General features: G+C 36.7%; 1 protein-coding gene across 2 annotated transcripts in view; it reads right to left on the bottom strand.

The window, feature by feature from the left end:
• fig4a (FIG4 phosphoinositide 5-phosphatase a) overlaps positions 1–20410 on the bottom strand; it is a 112559-nt gene that overhangs the window by 44375 nt on the left and 47774 nt on the right. The window lies entirely within an intron of this gene.

Raw genomic sequence — 20410 nt, 5'->3', positions numbered from 1 at the left:
GTGGCGAGGAAACGAAATTATGGCGAGAAAAGAGAAACACGAAGTGGTATAACTTCTGCATACATTAACTGATCTTGATGAAACTTCACCAGTGTGTTCGTGGTAAGAGGCCGATCAGATGGATGTAACTATTGTGAGCCAAAGTTATAGCGCCACCAACTGGCAGCAGGAAGTGTGTCACTTTCAACATGCTTTTGACAAAAGTGGGGGGGTTAGTTTTAACTACAGTAAAAAAAAATAGTTTGTATATTGTTCTCATCAAGCCGAACAACTTTCTAATTTACATTCATTAGCTCCGGCCATGAGGAAGTCAGATATTTTGGTCTGAATGTGGATTTTTTTGCAAAATCAGCCTCTGAATTTTTAGCCACTCCTCTTAAAATATTTATTTTATTCCCACCAAACTTTTTCAACATGATGAAAATACATTAAAGATGCTAAATTGTGAACGGAAATTGAATATCTCAAACGGTTTTGCTATGGCGAGGGATTAAATTAATGTCAAAAAGGAAGCAGGAAACATCTCATAACTTCTAAAAATGTAATTATACACCATTTATTTTTATATAAAATTATACAAATATTAGAACTAAACCCATTTTATTCTGTTTTTGCAATTCAAGAAGTATGAAGAAGTTATGAACAGGCTATTTAGTGCTATTTGGTTCAACAAAAAAGCAAACATAGGGCTATACTGCCCTCTTGTGTCCAAAAGGATATCCAAATAGTATATAAAACGTTTTACTAGGTAGGCCTATTGTATTTAAATATAAATTTATTAGGTATATGACTGTGAGGATATTTTCCCATTGGTTAATCGATGTGTGACACGAGCGGGTGCTTTTAAATCGCTAATATAAAAGTGAAAGTAAAGACGTCCGCACAGACATTGATAATGGTGCACACACGTTGGAAAGAATGACAGGCGATCGTCTTAATGAGCGAGTCATTAATTAATTTGTTCAAACGATTCGTTCGAATGACTGAGTCATTCATGATTGAGACAGATGTTTATGGATTGGTCATTGAATCTTTGAGTCAACCGATTCGTTCAAAATGCTGAATCATTCAGAAATGAGAAAACAAGTTGCTGTGAGATGCGCGATGGTTCTGCTGTGATCTTGGTTTAACTATTTTTGCTGCTGAAACAGAACAAAAACAGTCAATATTGCATCTTAAATGTAAGTGACTTAATTGTAACTGTTTATTAACCTGTTGATGAAATCAATGTCGCAGTTTCAATCGTGATTGTATTCAGGAAACACAGCCTACTCGTCAAGTGAGGTTGCTCTTATCATATGTTATAAAATATATAAAAACTCCATATTTGTAATTTTTATAGTCAGTATGTTGTTAACTGGGTTTCTTTTTTGTGTGCTGCGCTCAGTTTTTTACGTTTCTCCTGGAGAAGCTGCACGAGCCTCAGCAGCGCAACCTCGTTACCATTGATCAGTAATACATTTATTATCAACTGTTGATTGCAACTTAAAATTAATGTAATATAATTAGAATAATCTCTCGTTTTAGTGATTCCCAAGTTATTTTTTTGTCATTGACGTTCTAATCAGGCTACTATGGTCGGGCAAGCTAAACTCTCTTTCAGGTAGGCGGCCTATACTATGTATGTGACAGTGAGAATATAATTTTACCACCGGTTAATTGACGTGTGACACCGCTGGGGGCTTTTGAATCGCTAACTTAAAAACGAAAGTAAAATATGTTCGTCCGCACTGACATTGATTATGGTTGGGAGCAGAGCGAGATTTTTCAATGAATTCCTATGGAAGTAGGAATGAATTCCCGTGCAGCCGTGAGCATTTTATTTCAATTTTAAAGTTAGCACCATAAAGTATATTTTTATGTCTCCACTGTTCAATCACGCCCACGACACACACACACACACACACACACACACACACACACACACCAGCATTGCAATCTTGACATCGCAGCCTGTTCATTATAGCCCTAATAAAATATAATTATAAAATAGTCAACCTAACTTATCAAAATTACACTGCTCTGTTTAAATAGTCAGTAGTACAATTTGTACCATTTTTTTGTGAAGTGACAAGACAGAGAATATTACTTGTCTGATATATATATAATGTATATATCTTTTGTTATATATATACTGTATATATAAATAAATATAGCTGCGAGCAGCGATGGAGGGCCCAAGCCGGCGGCACCGCCACCCCGGTGTCTTTAGGTAACTAAAGGCATCGGGGTTGCGGTGCCACCGGCTTGGGCCCGTAATCGCTGCTCGCAGCTATATTTATTATTATTATTATTATTATTATTATTGTTCTTCAAGGGTTCGGGGGCTTTTGGGGCCTTTAACGTGCTCAAAAACTCATGAAACTTTGCACGCAGGTCAGAACCCGCGGCCATTAGGGCCGGGCTGAAGCTGGTACCCGGACGTGGCAGGGGGGCTCAACAGCGCCCCCTGGTACGGAATCCGAACACTTGTCCATAGATCAAACACGCTTGCATGTAATAATATGAAACTCGGAACATATATAGATCTCATCGGGCCGAACAACTTTCGTGCTCTAAGTTTTACGCCAGCCCAACAGGAAGTCGGCTATTATGGGTTGTTTGGAAACGCATGCTGTGGAATTTAATGTACTCCTCCTAGGGAATTCATCCAATCGCCTCCAAACTCGGTCAGCATAAAGTCAAGACATTGAGGATGCTAAATTGCGGACGGATTTTTGATATCTCGAACGGTTTGGCCGTGGCGAGGACACGAATTTATGGCGAATAATGGAAACAGGAAGTGTGTTATAACTTCTGCATACATTAACTGATCTTGATTAAACTTCAGCAGTGTGTTCGTTGTAAGAGGCCGATCACATGGATGTGACTACTGTGAGTCAAAGTTATAGCGCCACCAACTGGCAGCAGGAAGTGTGTCCCTTTCAAAATGCTTTAAAATCACCCTCTTATTTTTACCCAATTTGCTTCAAACTTTATGTGTATAATGTAAACACACGGCAGATGTAGACCTGTGAAAGGATTTTTGATATCTTTAATAATGTTGCCATGGCAACGCTTCAAACTTTAATATTCTTTTTTGATGCTTTTGAGACTCTTAACATACTTGAAATTGCATGAAACTCGACAGACACATCACATTTATTAGCCCGTAGACATGTGCAAAGTTTCAGAAACGGGCGTGGTGAGGGGCTCAGTAGCGCCACCTTTAGTCATAAGTGGGGGAGTTAGTTTTATCAACAGCAACAAAAATTGGTATGTGTATTGTTCTCATCAAGACGGACAACTTTCTAATTTACATTAACCATCTCAGACCAACAGGAAGAGAGATATTTTGGTTTGAATGTGGATTTTCTGAAGAATTTTCTCTCCCTCTCTCTGTGTCTGTGTGTGTGTGAGGGGAGGGGGGGATTTGACTATTGCTTTTATATTGTTAATCAAGGTTTCAGGGGCTTTTGGGGTCCTTAACGTGCTCAAAAACTCTTGAAACTTTGCACACAGGTCAGAACCCACGGCCATCAGGGCCGGGCTGAAGCTGGTACCCGGGCGTGGCTGGGGGGCTCAACAGCGCCCCCTTGAACGGGGTTCTAAAACTTGGTCCATATATCAAACACGCTTGCATGAATTAATATGAAACTCGGTACACATATAGATCTCATCGTGCCAAACAACTTTCCCCTGGTCAAGTTTTACGCCAGCCCAACAGGAAGTTGGCTATTATGGGTTGTTTGGAAAACGCTTGCTGTGGAATGTGAAATACTCCTCCTAGAAAATTCACCGTGTCCCCTCCAAACTCGGTGTGCATGTAGTCAAGACTTTCAGGATGCTAAATTGCGGACGGATTTTTGATATCTCGAACGGTTTGGCCGCGGCGAGGAATCGAATTTATGGCGAGAAAAGAGAAACACGGAAGTGGAATAACTTCTGCATACATTAACTGATCTTGATGAAACTTCAGCAGTGTGTTCGTGGTAAGAGGCCGATCAGATGGATGTAGCTATTGTGAGTCAAAGTTATAGCGCCACCAACTGGCAGCAGGAAGTGTGTCACTTTCAACATGCTTTTGACAAAAGTGGGGGGGTTAGTTTTAACTACAGTAAAATAAAAATAGTTTGTATATTGTTCTCATCAAGCCGGACAACTTTCTAATTTACATTCATTAGCTCTGGCCATCAGGAAGTCAGATATTTTGGTCTGAATGTGGATTTTTTTGCTAAATCAGCCTCTGAATTTTTAGCCACTCCTCTTAAACTATTTATTTTATTCCCACCAAACTTTTTCAACATGATGAAACTACATTAAATATGCTATATTGTGAATGGATAATAAATATCTCAAACGGTTTTGCTATGGCGAGGGATTAAAGTAATGTCCAAAAAGGAAACACTACAAATCTTCTAAAAATGTAATTATATACCATTTATTTCTATATAAAAGTATACAAATATCACAACTAAACCCATTTTATTCTGTTTTTGCAATTCAAGAAGAATGAAAAAGTTAAAAACAGGCTATTTAGTGCTATTTGGTTAAACAAAAAAAAGTAAACATAGGGCTATACTGCCCTCTTGTGTCCAAAAGGACATCAAAATAGTATATAAAACTTTTTACCAGGTAGGCCAATATTGTATTTAAATATACATTTATTAGGTATGTGTCTGAGGATATTTTCCCACCGGTTAATCGACGTGTGACACGAGTGGGTGCTTTTAAATCGCTAATATAAAAGTGAAAGAAAAACACGTTGGAAAGAATGATGCTTTTAAACAACACTAAACCGCCATTAGGTGTCGCCAGGCATCCATCTTAATAAGCGAGTCATTGATTCATTCGTTCAAACGATTCGTTCGAATGAGTCGATCATGATTAAGACAGATGTTTATGGATTGATCATTCAATCTTTGAGTCAACCGATTCGTTAAAAATGCTGAATCGTTCAGTTATGAGAAAACACGTGATGCGTGATGGTTCTGCTGTGATCTTTGTTTAACTATTTTCGCTGCTGAAACAGAACAAAAACAGTCAACATTGCATCTAAAATGTAAGTGACTTAATTGTAACTGTTTATTAACCTGTTGTATGAAATCTAGGGGTGGGAGAAAAAATTGATTCTTAGATGCATCGCGATGCGGACGTGGACGATTCTGAATCGATTCACAAAGGTCAAAAAATCGATTCTCTAAAAAAATATTTTTCTAATAACGTAATATTGACGGAACGCAAAAGGCGGAACTCTAAGCGGACGTGCGTGCAGTCTGTGGCGCGCACATAACAGAGAAGTTTCTTCTGCTCACCAAGGCTGCATTTATTTGATTAAAAATACAAACAAAAACAGTAATATTGTAAAATATTATTCCAATTTAAAACAGCTGCTTTCTATTTGAATATATTTTAAACTGTTATTTATTCCTGTGATCAAAGCTGAGTTTTCAGCATCATTACTCCAGTCGTCACTGTCACATGATCCTTCAGAAATTATTCTAATATGATGATTGATGCTCAAGAAACATTCATTATTATTTTAAATGTCGAAAACAGTTGTGTACAGTCTTTGATGAATAGAAAGTTCAAAAGAACAGCATTTATCTGAAATCTAAAGCTTTTGTAACGTTAAACACTACTGCTCAAAAGTTTGGGGTTAGTAATAATTAAAATTTTATTTTTGGGGGAAATAAATAAAATAAATCAGTACTTTTATTTATGAAGGGTGAGTTAAACTGATCAACAGTTACAGTAAAGACATTTATAATGTTAAAAAAAATTATATTTGAAATATATGCTGTTCTTTTGAACTTTACATTCATCAAAGCATTTAGAAAAAAAAAAAATCTGTACACAACTGTTTTCAACATTGAAAATAATAATGAATATTTATTGAGCATCAATCATCATATTAGTATGATTTCTGAAGGATCATGTGACTGAAGACTGGAGTAATGATGCTGAAAACTCAACTTTGATCACAGAAATTAATTACTATGTAAAATATTTTAAAATTGAAAACAGCTGTTTTAAATTGGAATAATATTTCACAATATTACTGTTTTTGTTTGTATTTTTAATCAAATAAATGCAGCCTTGGTGAGCAGAAGAGACTTCTCCTAAAAACATTAAAAATCTTACTGACCCCAAACTTTTGAACGGTAATATATATATATATATATATATATATATATATATATATATATATATATATATATATATATATGTGTGTGTATGTATGTATTTATATATATGTATATATATATATATATATATATATATATATATATATATATATATATGTTTGTGTGTGTGTGTATATATATATATATATATATATATATATATATATATATATATATATATATATATATATATATATATATATATATAAATATAGCTGCGAGCAGCGATGGAGGGCCAAAGCCGGCGGTACCGCCACCCCGGTGCCTTTAGGTAACTAAAGGTACCGGGGTTGCGGTGCCACCGGCTTGGGCCCGCAATCGCTGCTCGCAGCTATATTTATTATTATTATTATTATTATTATTATTATTGTTCTTCAAGGGTTCGGGGGCTTTTGGGGCCTTTAACGTGCTCAAAAACTCATGAAACTTTGCACGCAGGTCAGAACCCGCGGCCATTAGGGCCGGGCTGAAGATGGTACCCGGGCGTGGCAGGGGGGCTCAACAGCGCCCCCTGGATCGCAATCCGAACACTTGTCCATAAATCAAACACACTTGCATGTAATAATATGAAACTCGGAACACATATAGATCTCATCGGGCCGAACAACTTTCGTGCTCTAAGTTTTACGCCAGCCCAACAGGAAGTCGGCTATTATAGGTTGTTTGGAAATGCATGCTGTGGAATTTAATGTACTCCTCCTAGGGAATTCATCCAATCGCCTCCAAACTCGGTCAGCATGAAGTCAAGACATTGAGGATGCTAAATTGCGGACGGATTTTTGATATCTCGAACGGTTTGGCCGTGGCGAGGAAACGAATTTATGGCGAATAATGGAAACAGGAAATGTGTTATAACTTCTGCATAAATTGACTGATCTTGATGAAACTTCAGCAGTGTGTTCGTTGTCAGAGGCCGATCACATGGATGTGACTATTGTGAGTCAAAGTCATAGCGCCACCAACTGGCAGCAGGAAGTGTGTTACTTTAAAAATTCTTTGAAATCACCCTCTTATTTTTACCCGATTTGCTTCAAACTTTATGTGTATAATGTAAACACACGGCAGATGTAGACCTGTGAAAGGATTTTTGATATCTTTAATACTGTTGCCATGGCAACGCTTCAAACTTTAATATTCTTTTTTGATGCTTTTGAGACTCTTAACATACTTGAAATTGGATGAAACTCGACAGACACATCACATTTATTAGCCCGTAGACATGTGCAAAGTTTCAGAAACGGGCGTGGTGAGGGGCTCAGTAGCGCCACCTTTAGTCATAAGTGGGGGGGTTAGTTTTATCAACAGCAACAAAACTTGGTATGTGTATTGTTCTCATCAAGACGGACAACTTTCTAATTGACATTAACTATGTCCGACCAACAGGAAGAGAGATATTTTGGTTTGAATGTGGATTTTCTGAAGAATTTTCTCTCCCTCTCTCTGTGTCTCTGTGTGTGTGAGGGGAGGGGGGGATTTGACTATTGCTTTTATATTGTTAATCAAGGTTTCAGGGGCTTTTGGGGTCCTTAACGTGCTCAAAAACTCTTCAAACTTTGCACACAAGTCAGAACCCCCTGCCATCAGGGACGGGCAGAAGCTGGTACCCGGGCATGGCTGGGGGGCTCAACAGCGCCCCCTTGAACGGGGTTCTAAAACTTGGTCCATATATCAAACACGCTTGCATGAATTAATATGAAACTCAGTACACATATAGATCTCATCGTGCCGAACAACTTTCCCCTGGTCAAGTTTTACACCAGCCCAACAGGAAGTCGGCTATTATGGGTTGTTTGGAAAACGCTTGCTGTGGAATGTGAAATACTCCTCCTAGAAAATTCACCGTGTCCCCTCCAAACTCGGTGTGCATGTAGTCAAGACTTTGAGGATGCTAAATTGTGGACGGATTTTTGATATCTCGAATGGTTTGGCCGTGGCGAGGAATCGAATTTATGGCGAGTAAAGAGAAACACGAAGTGGAATAACTTCTGCATACATTAACTGATCTTGATGAAACTTCAGCAGTGTGTTCGTGGTAAGAGGCCGATCAGATGGATGTAACTATTGTGAGTCAAAGTTATAGCGCCACCAACTGGCAGCAGGAAGTATGTCACTTTCAACATGCTTTTGACAAAAGTGGGGGGGTTAGTTTTAAGTACAGTAAAAAAATAAATAGTTTTTATATTGTTCTCATCAAGCCGGACAACTTTCTAATTTACATTCATTAGCTCTGGCCATCAGGAAGTCAGATATTTTGGTCTGAATGTGGATTTTTTTTGCAAAATCAGCCTCTGAATTTTTAGCCACTCCTCTTACACTATTTATTTTATTCCCACCAGACTTTTTCAACGTGATGAAAATACATTAAATATGCTAAATTGTGAAAGAATAATAAATATCTCAAACGGTTTTGCTATGGCGAGGGATTAAAATAATGTCCAAAAAGGAAACACTAAAAGCCTAAAATCTTCTAAAAATGTAATTATATACCATTTATTTCTATATAAAAGTATACAAATATCACAACTAAACCCATTTTATCCTGTTTTTAAAAAGAATTTTATTCTAATTTTATTCTAAAATTAAAAACAGTAAAGTAAAAAAAAAAAAACAAGTCATACATAGGGCTATACTGCCCTCTTGTGTCCAAAAGCACATCAAAATAGTATATAAAACTTTTTACCAGGTAGGCCAATATTCTATTTAAAGATACATTTATTAGGTATGTGTCTGAGGATATTTTCCCACCGGTTATTCGACGTGTGACACAAGCGGGTGCTTTTAAATTGCTAATATAAAAGTAAAAGAAAAATACAGACTTCCACACTGACATTGATAATGTTGCACACACAAATCACACAAGTTGGAAAGAATGATGCTTTTAAACAACACTAAACCGCCATTAGGTGTCGCCAGGCATCCATCTTAATAAGCGAGTCATTGATTCATTCGTTCAAACGATTTGTTCGAATGAGTCGATCATGATTAAGACAGATGTTTATGGATTGATCATTCAAACTTTGAGTCAACCGATTCCTTAAAAATGCTGAATCGTTCAGTTATGAGAAAACACGTGATGCGTGATGGTTCTGCTGTGATCTTTAACTATTTTCGCTGCTGAAACAGAACAAAAACAATCAATACTGCATCTAAAATGTAAGTGACTTAATTGTAACTGTTTATTAACCTGTTGTATGAAATCTAGGGGTGGGAGAAAAAATTGATTCTTAGATGCATCGCGATGCGGACGTGGACGATTCTGAATCAATTCACAAATGTCAAAAAATCGATTCTCTAAAAAAATATTTTTCTAATAACGTAATATTGACGGAACGCAACGGAGTAATATTGAAATATTGACGGAGCATCAATCATCATATTAGAATGATTTCTGAAGGATCATGTGACACTGAAGACTGGAGTAATGATGCTGAAAACTCAACTTTGATCACAGAAATTAATTGCTATGTAAAATATTTTAAAATTGAAAACAGCTGTTTTAAATTGGAATAATATTTCACAATATTACAGTTTTTGTTTGTATTTTTAATCAAATAAATGCAGCCTTGGTGAGCAGAAGAGACTTCTCCTAAAAACATTAAAAATCTTACTGACCCCAAACTTTTGAACGGTAATATATATATATATATATATATATATATATATATATATATATATATATATATATATATATATATGTATGTATGTGTGTGTATGTATGTATATATATATATATATATATATATATATAAATATAGCTGCGAGCAGCGATGGAGGGCCGAAGCCGGCGGTACCGCCAACCCCGTGCCTTTAGGTAACTAAAGGCACCGGGGTTGCGGTGCCACTGGCTTGGGCCCGTAATCGCTGCTCGCAGCTATATTTATTATTATTATTATTATTTTGTCAACCTTTCGGCCACTTTTGGGGCCCTTAACATGCTCGAAAACTCTTGAAATTTTGCACACAGGTCAGAACCCGCGGCCATCAGGGCCGGACTGAAGCTGGTACCCGGGCGTGGCAGGGGGGCTCGACAGCGCCCCCTGGAACGGGATCCGAACACTTGTCCATAAATCAGACACGCTTGCATGTAATAATATGAAACTCGGTACACATATAGAACTCATCGGGCCGAACAACTTTCGTGCTCTAAGTTTTACGCCAGCCCAACAGGAAGTCGGCTATTTAGGGTTGTTTGGAAACGCATGCTGTGGAATTTAATGTACTCCTCCTAGGGAATTCATCGATTCGCCTCCAAACTCGGTGTGCATGAAGTCAAGACATTGAGGATGCTAAATTGCGGACGGATTTTTGATATCTCGAACGGTTTGGCCGTGGCGAGGAAACGAATTTATGGCGAAAAAATGAAACAGGAAGTGTGTTATAACTTCTGCATACATTAACTGATCTTGATGAAACTTCAGCAGTGTGTTCGTTGTAAGAGGCCGATCGCACAGATGTGACTATTGTGAGTCAAAGTTATAGCGCCACCAACAGGCAGCAGGAAGTACATCACTATTAAAATGCTTTGAAATCACTGTCTTATTTTTACCAGATTTGCTTCAAACTTTATGTGTACAATGTAGACACACGGCAGATGTAAACCTGTGAAAGGATTATTGATATCTTAGATACTGTTGCCGTGGCAACGCATCAAACTTTAATATTCTTTTTTTATGCTTTTGAGACTCTTAACATACTTGAAATTGCATGAAACTCGACAGACACATCACATTTATTATCCAGTAGACATGTGCAAAGTTTCAGAAACGGGCGTGGTGAGGGGCTCAGTAGCGCCACCTTTAGTCATAAGTGGGGGTGTTAGTTTTATCAACAGCAACAAAACTTGGTATGTGTATTGTTCTCATCAAGACGGACAACTTTCTAATTTACATGAACCATCTCTGACCAACAGGAAGAGAGATATTTTGGTTTGAATGTGGATTTTCTGAAGAATTTTCTCTCCCTCTCTGTGTCTGTGTGTGTGTGAGGGGAGGGGGGGATTTGACTATTGCTTTTATATTGTTAATCAAGGTTTCAGGGGCTTTTGGGGTCCTTAACGTGCTCAAAAACTCTTGAAACTTTGCACACAGGTCAGAACCCACGGCCATCAGGGCCGGGCTGAAGCTGGGACCCGGGCGTGGCTGGGGGGCTCAACAGCGCCCCCTTGAACGGGGTTCTAAAACTTGATCCATATATCAAACACGCTCGCATGAATTAATATGAAACTCGGTACACATATAGATCTCATCGGGCCGAACAACTTTACCCCAGTCAAGTTTTACGCCAGCCCAACAGGAAGTCGGCTATTATGGGTTGTTTGGAAAACGCTTGCTGTGGAATGTGAAATACTCCTCCTAGAAAATTCACCGTGCCCCCTTCAAACTCGGTGTGGATGTAGTCAAGACTTTGAGGATGCTAAATTGCGGACGGATTTTTGATATCTCGAACGGTTTGGCTGTGGCGAGGAATCGAATTTATGGCGAGAAAAGAGAAACACGGAAGTGGAATAACTTCTGCATACATTAACTGATCTTGATGAAACTTCAGCAGTGTGTTCGTGGTAAGAGGCCGATCAGATGGATGTAGCTATTGTGAGTCAAAGTTATAGCGCCACCAACTGGCAGCAGGAAGTGTGTCACTTTCAACATGCTTTTGACAAAAGTGGGGGGGTTAGTTTTAACTACAGTAAAGAAAAAATAGTTTGTATATTGTTCTCATCAAGCCGGACAACTTTCTAATTTACATTCAATAGCTCTGGCCATCAGGAAGTCAGATATTTTGGTCTGAATGTGGATTTTTTTGCAAAATCAGCCTCTGAATTTTTAGCCACTCCTCTTAAACTATTTATTTTATTCGTACCAAACTTTTTCAACATGATGAAACTACATTAAATATGCTAAATTGTGAATGGATAATAAATATCTCAAACGGTTTTGCTATGGCGAGGGATTAAATAATGTCCAAAAAGGAAACACTAAAAATCTTCTAAAAATGTAATTATATACCATTTATTTCTATATAAAAGTATACAAATATCACAACTTAACCCATTTTATTCTGTTTTTGCAATTCAAGAAGAATGAAAAAGTTAAAACAGGCTATTTAGTGCTATTTGGTTCAACAAAAAAGCAAACATAGGGCTATACTGCCCTCTTGTGTCCAAAAGGACATCAAAATAGTATATAAAACTTTTTACCAGGTAGGCCAATATTGTATTTAAATATACATGTATTAGGTATGTGTCTGAGGATATTTTCCCACCGGTTAATCGACGTGTGACACGAGTGGGTGCTTTTAAATCGCTAATATAATAGTGTAAGAAAAATAATGATAATGTTGCACACACAAATCACACACATGTGGGAAAGAATGATGCTTTTAAACAACACTAAACCGCCATTAGGTGTCGCCAGGCATCCATCTTAATAAGCGAGTCATTGATTCATTCGTTCAAACGATTCGTTCGAATGAGTCGATCATGATTAAGACAGATGTTTATGGATTGATCATTCAATCTTTGAGTCAACCGATTCGTTAAAAATGCTGAATCGTTCAGTTATGAGAAAACACGTGATGCGTGATGGTTCTGCCGTGATCTTTGTTTAACTATTTTCGCTGCTGAAACAGAACAAAAACAGTCAACATTGCATCTAAAATGTAAGTGACTTAATTGTAACTGTTTATTAACCTGTTGTATGAAATCTAGGGGTGGGAGAAAAAAATTATTCTTAGATGCATCGCGATGCGGACGTGGACGATTCTGAATCGATTCACAAATGTCAAAAAATCGATTCTCTAAAAAAATATTTTTCTAATAACGTAATATTGACGGACGGCAAAAGGCGGAACTCTAAGCGGACGTGCGTGCAGTCTGTGGCGCGCACATAACAGAGAAGTTTCTTCTGCTCACCAAGGCTGCATTTATTTGATTAAAAATACAAACAAAAACAGTAATATTGTAAAATATTATTCCAATTTAAACAGCTGCTTTCTATTTTAATATATTTTAAACTGTTATTTATTCCTGTGATCAAAGCTGAGTTTTCAGCATCATTACTCCAGTCGTCACTGTCACATGATCCTTCAGAAATTATTCTAATATGATGATTGATACTCAAGAAACATTCATTATTATTTTAAATGTCGAAAACAGTTGTGTACAGTCTTTGATGAATAGAAAGTTCAAAAGAACAGCATTTATCTGAAATCTAAAGCTTTTGTAACGTTAAACACTACCGCTCAAAAGTTTTGGGTTAGTAATAATTAAAATTTTATTTTTTGGGGAAATAAATAAAATAAATCAGTACTTTTATTTATGAAGGATGAGTTAAACTGATCAACAGTTACAGTAAAGACATTTATAATGTTAAAAATATATATATTTGAAATATATGCTGTTCTTTTGAACTTTACATTCATCAAAGCATTTTGAAAAAAAAAAAAATCTGTACACAACTGTTTTCAACATTGAAAATAATAATGAATATTTATTGAGCATCAATCATCATATTAGTATGATTTCTGAAGGATCATGTGACACTGAAGAGTGGAGTAATGATGCTGAAAACTCAACTTTGATCACAGAAATGAATTACTATGTAAAATATTTAAAAATTGAAAACAGCTGTTTTAAATTGGAATAATATTTCACAATATTACTGTTTTTGTTTGTATTTTTAATCAATAAATGCAGCCTTGGTGAGCAGAAGAGACTTCTCCTAAAAACATTAAAAATCTTACTGACCCCAAACTTTTGAACAATAATATATATATATATATATATATATATATATATACATATATATGTATGTGTGTGTATGTATATATATATATATATATATATATATATATATATATATATATATATATATATATATATATAAATATAGCTGCGAGCAGCGATGGAGGGCCAAAGCCGGCGGTACCGCCACCCCGGTGCCTTTAGGTAACTAAAGGCACCGGGGTTGCGGTGCCACCGGCTTGGGCCCGTAATCGCTGCTCGCAGCTATATTTTTATTTTATTATTTTAATGTATTATAATGCATTTTATTTTGCATTCTAATTAACTGCATTTTTTATTTTATTTCATATGAAAACTACTCGTTTGGAAAAGTGCTGTTTTACTTTATATCAATTATTTATGTCCTTTAATCCTAATTGCCACAATTCTAATGCTAAAGCAACATGAACCGTTTTTGTGATGCCAAAAACAAACAAACACTAAAACAAAAACGGAGACAGACTGTAAATCCCCGAACATCCCAGCGAGAGCAATCAAACAGTGAGAATCAGATGCATCTATTCTCAGCTGTCAAGACATTGTTTTTCAGAATAAAAGAGTGATGACGGGTCCATGCGCTGAAAACCAAGAGTTAATCGACAAGCACAATTAGACTCGTTCCTCGTTATCCCTCAAGGCCATTTCAGCATCTTTCTAATTAAATAAAGCTGAGATGAGAAGTTGCATTAGTGCAAGAGCATGTTCACGCAGAAAACATCACATGGAGAAGCCTGACACTCCAGCCAACCGTTAACTACATGATATTCTACAATAAAAACCTTGTTTTTGCTGTTTTTTTACACATAGCATGTTTAATCATGATAAAAATGTCACAATGCAAAAGATGTTACATTTTCATTAACATTACATCAATTTCCATTATGATTAACCATACATAAGTGCTAAAATAGGCTTCGTTTTTGTAATGCGATATAATTTTTCCCTTTGACTTTGGGGTGAAACACAACACGTGCTTGAGATTCACCTGTTAAATAAGATTTAAATATAACATCACAGTTTCCTAAGAGTCGGGTCGAGACTGTGTCTGCGACGATGATTCACTTCAGGAGATTTTAGAAGCTGTTAAATTGAGCCGCTGAATGAGAGGAGGCTATAAATACAGCAGAGAGAACAAAAAACTAAGGGAAAAGCAGACAGACAGAGGCTGAAGAACGACTAAAACCGGCAGAAAAGTGACCGGCGTAATCAGAGCATTAAATCAAAACCCAAAGCCCTTTCCTTCATCAGCTGATGCACTGCAAAAATTATGTTCTTCAAAACACATTTAGTGGAAATGCAAAAATGACGTAGGAAACGTCAATGGGGTGAGAAAAATAAACTCAATTTGAAGGGAATCAATTTAATCTCAAGATCAAAATTCACATCACACAACAATTTTGAAAGCTGAACCTCTTTGAACTGATATATTTACTTGAAACTTTTATGTAATTGAGATTTATTTATTTATTTATTCATTATTTTAAATGTGAATCATTCAGAATATAAAACTGGTCAAAGTTTTAATATATGTATTATATATATATATATATATATATATATATATATATATATATATATATATATATATATATATATATATATATTGCATTACAAAACGAAGCCTATTTTAGCGCTTATGTATGTTTAATCATATATATATATATATTTTTTTTTTAAATTAATGTAAAAAAAAATATAATATTATATAAAAAGTCTAAACAAAATAAAATAAAAATATAATTAAAATAAAAAATAATAAAAACTATAAACATAAAAAACCCACTTAAAACTAAATTACTAAAACTTTTACTAAAAATGAAGACTTAAAATTTAAAATAAAATCTAATTCAAAATATTAATAAAAGCTATAATGGCATCCCAATGCTACAAAATAAAATTGGTATAAGCTACTAAAATATATATATATATATATATATATATTGAAAAGCAGTTTTATACACATTCAAAATCATAAACATATTAAAGACATTTTCTAAATGTCTATTTAATATGACAGAAAAAGTCTCCGAGAAGAATTGCGACTTAGCAAACGCAATCAATCATGAAAACATGCACATCGAATAAGTGCTGAAATGCTGAAATCGCACATGGGCCAGTGAATAAATATGAATTTCTGGGTATATTATCTTATTATTCTGAGAAATCAGAGGATGTCGCGGTGTCCTCTATTCACACATCTCAAAAGCATAATTGTGTGTAAATGACATGCAGAGAGCAGGTGAAGGAGTCCGGGTTATGATGACAACAAGACTCGGCACATGAGAACTCACTCATCATCCCTGTTTTCTCTGTTCGTGTCGGGAACATTATCAGAAGTCTCTCTGAACTCGTCACTGAATCACAGCTGACAGTGAAGCGGTTTGATCATATTACACTCGTCTGCTCAGAAATGTTTCATGTGAAGTCAGTGTGTCGCTGCAATGCTCCTCCTCCACAGATCTGACAGATGAGCTTTAATCAGACTTTACACTGAACACATGTGGAGATCTCAACAGATTCACAGATCAGAAGAAGACATGATCAAACTGACACAATTCATAAAGAAACGGCTACTTTAAAATCTCATAATAGAAACTATGACATGGAGAAATTATTATTTATATTTCTTTGAGGAATGGAAAATATTTTAATATAATTCATATATACATATACACACACATATATATATATATATATATATATATATATATATAATAAGTATTAACAAAATAGTATAATATTACGTAAAAAATCCATATATTTTTAATGTATATATGTACAGTATATACAGTGGTGGTCAGAATTAATGGCACCCCTGGTAAATATGATCAAAAATGGCTGTAAAAAATAAATCTGCATTGTTTATCCTTTTGATCTTTCATTCAAAACATTTGCAAAAACCTTTCATTGAAGTGAAAGAATTGAAAGGGGGGGGGTAAATCACATTATAAAATAAATCCTTTTCTCCAAAACACGCTGGCCATAATTATTGGCACCCTGTTATTAAATACTTTTTGCAACCTCCTTTTGCCAACATAACAGCTCTGAGTCTTCTCCTATAATGCCTGATGAGTTTGGAGATCAGAGACCATTCCTCCATACAGAATCTCTCCAGATCCTTCAGATTCACAAGTTCATGTTGGTGCTTCTTCTCTTCAGTTCAGCCCACTCGGGGACTGGGACGGTCATGGCAGAAGCTTCATTTTGTGCTCAGTGACCCATTTTTGTGTTGATTTTGATGTTTGTTTTGGACCGTTGTCCTGATGGAAGATCCAACCACGGCCCATTATAAGATTTCTAGCAGAGGCTGTCAGGTTTTGATTTTTTATCTGTTGGTATTTGCTAGAATCCATAATACCATGTATCTGAACAAGAAGTCCAGGACCTCCAGCAGAAAAATAGGCCCACAACATATAAGATCCAGCAGTGTATTTAACCGTAGGCATGGGGGACTCTTCATCCCTGTGTGCACCACACACATCTGCTGGGTTTGCTGCCAAAAAGCCCTTTTTTAGTTTCATCTGACCACAGAATCCGGTCCCTCTTGAAGATCCAGTCGTGTCTGACCACTGAATATGCTGGAGTTCATTTCTGGATGAGCGAGGAGCATTTTTCTTGAAACCCTCCCAAACAACATGTGGGGATGTAGGGGTTGTTTGATTTTTCTTTTTAGGCTTTCTGACCCCAAGACTCAACTAATCTCTGCAATTCTCCATCTGTGATCCTTGGAGAGTCTTTGGCCACTCAAACTTTCCTCCTCACCGCATTAAGACAGTATAGACACACATCCTCTTCCTGGCAGGATCTTAACATCTTTAGTTGATTATAACTTCTTAATTATTGCCCTGATGGTCAAAATGGGGATTTTCAATTCTTTAGATATTCTCTTACAGCCACTTTCTATTTTGTGAAGCTCAACAATCTTTTGCTGCACATCAGAACTATATTCTTTGGTTTTACTCATTGTGATGATTAAGGGAATTTGGCCTTTGTGTATTTGTCATATTTAAACTCCTGTGAAACAAGAAGTCATAGCTGGACAATTTCATGTTCATAGTCCCCCTGGTGTGATAAATAAAGGTAAATATTAATGAGAATATACTTCAGAGATATTTTACTCGTAAAAATTATAGGGGTGCCAATAATTGTGGCCGACGTGTTTTGGAGAAAAACAATTTATTTTATAATGTGATTTACCCCCACTTTCAATTCTTTTACTTCAATGACAGGTTCGATTTTTGCGAATTTTTTGAATGAAAGATCAAAAGGATAAACAATGCAGATTTATTTTTTACAGCCATTTTTGATCATATTTACCAGGGGTGCCATTAATTCTGACCACCACTGTATTTTTAAATATTGCAAAACAATAGATGTTAAAAATCAGATGTTCAGATGTTAAAAATCAATTTATTTTGAAAAATGTATTTTATGAATGATTCATAACATCTAAACAGTATATGAATATATATCACATTTAGGGATTAGGGACAAAAACAGCACTCGTGTGATATTACTTAACTATATCATTATATGCACACTCACACACACACACACGCACATGCTCTCTCACTCTCACTCTCACTCACTCTCACTCGCTCACTCACTCTCTCACTCACTCTCTCACTCACTCTCTCACTCACTCTCTCACTCACTCTCTCACTCACTCTCTCACTCACTCTCTCACTCACTCTCTCACTCACTCTCTCACTCACTCACTCTCACACTCACTCTCACTCTCACACTCACTCTCACACTCACTCTCACACTCACTCTCACACTCACTCTCACACTCTCTCACTCACTCACACTCACTCTCACACTCTCTCACTCACTCACTCACTCACTCACTCAGCCACACTCACTCACTCACTCTCTCACTCACTCACTCACTCACTCACTCACACACTCACTCACACACTCACTCACACACTCACTCACTCACACACTCACACACACACTCACACACACTCACAATCACTCAATCACTCAATCACTCACTCTCACACACTCACACACTCACTATCTCACTCACTCACTCTCTCTCTCACTCTCACTCACTCACTCACTCACTCTCACTCTCTCTCACTCACACTCGCTCTCTCACTCTCACTCACACTCGCTCACTCACTCACTCACTCTCTCACTCACTCACACTCGCTCACTCACTCTCTCACTCACTCTCTCACTCTCTCACTCACTCACACTCACACTCTCTCACTCACTCTCTCACTCACTCACTCACTCACTCTCACACTCACTCTCACACTCTCTCACTCACTCACACTCACTCTCACACTCTCTCACTCTCTCACTCACTCACTCACTCACACTCTCTCTCACTCTCTCACTCTCTCACTCTCTCACTCTCACCCACTCTCTCACACTCACTCACTCTCTCTCACTCACCCACTCTCTCACTCTCACACACACTCTCACTCTCACACACACTCTCACTCACTCACACTCACACACACTCATATATGCTCCATATTTTTTTATGTAAAACACAGTGAAACACACGGGAGCAATATAATCACAGCCCTTGATTGGAAAGTGTCGTCTTCGCCAATAAGCCAAACAGCAATTACAGCTAATTTCAGACTAACATTAGATTTCACTCATATCCTAAAATCATAACCTTAACATTATTATGAGAACATGAAGCAATTAACTCAGTTTAGACCACTGCGTGCGCAAGAGCAACTCCCGCGAGGAGGCGATGACGCTGGGAACGCTCCAATGCAGTTTACAGGAAACTGAACAATGTGACCTACTGAAATCATAATAATATTTACCATTTAAAGTTGTGTCAAAGAGACTAGAACTGGGTTGTTGCTATGCAGATGCCATAACCATAGGAAATCACATCTCTAAGAGGCAATCATGTCAGGAAATTACCATTACAGCAAATCCGGGACGAAACCGGACAAAATAAACATGAAAACCTAGATTTACCATTTGTCCCCTACAAATGTTGTTTAACTGCAAAGTGATTTCAGACTATTAGTTATTTATTGTGCAACAAAACTTGCAGATGTGGTGAAAAAGGCACTGAGTCTGCATAAGCATAAGCACGTTTGACCACGTTCGGGATTGATTCGGCTCGGCACAAGGCAAATAGCATGTGAGCGGCCGTTTCTACGGTTAATAAATGTAATAATTATAATTCACACAAAGCGGCCCATCGGCACAAAAGCAAATATAAATAATTCATGAAAGAGGGAATATGGGTGGAGGATATAATGGCTCAAACATCTCTCTCTCTCTCTCTCCAGACCATCATTAACTTATGAAACGAGACACATTAACATAATATTACGTAATACGCACATTTCTATGGATGGATATGCTGAAAAATGATGAATAATCATTGATAATATAGCTATGAATGTAAAATTATTTTTTGCATTACTGTAATGAGAATCTAGGGGTTTAAATGTGCTGAATTATCATGAAAATAATA

The sequence above is a fragment of the Abramis brama genome (assembly GCF_963993115.1).
Source record: "Abramis brama genome assembly, chromosome: 18".
Lineage (NCBI taxonomy): Eukaryota > Metazoa > Chordata > Actinopteri > Cypriniformes > Leuciscidae > Abramis > Abramis brama.
This window is presented reverse-complemented; position numbering and strand designations above follow the sequence as displayed.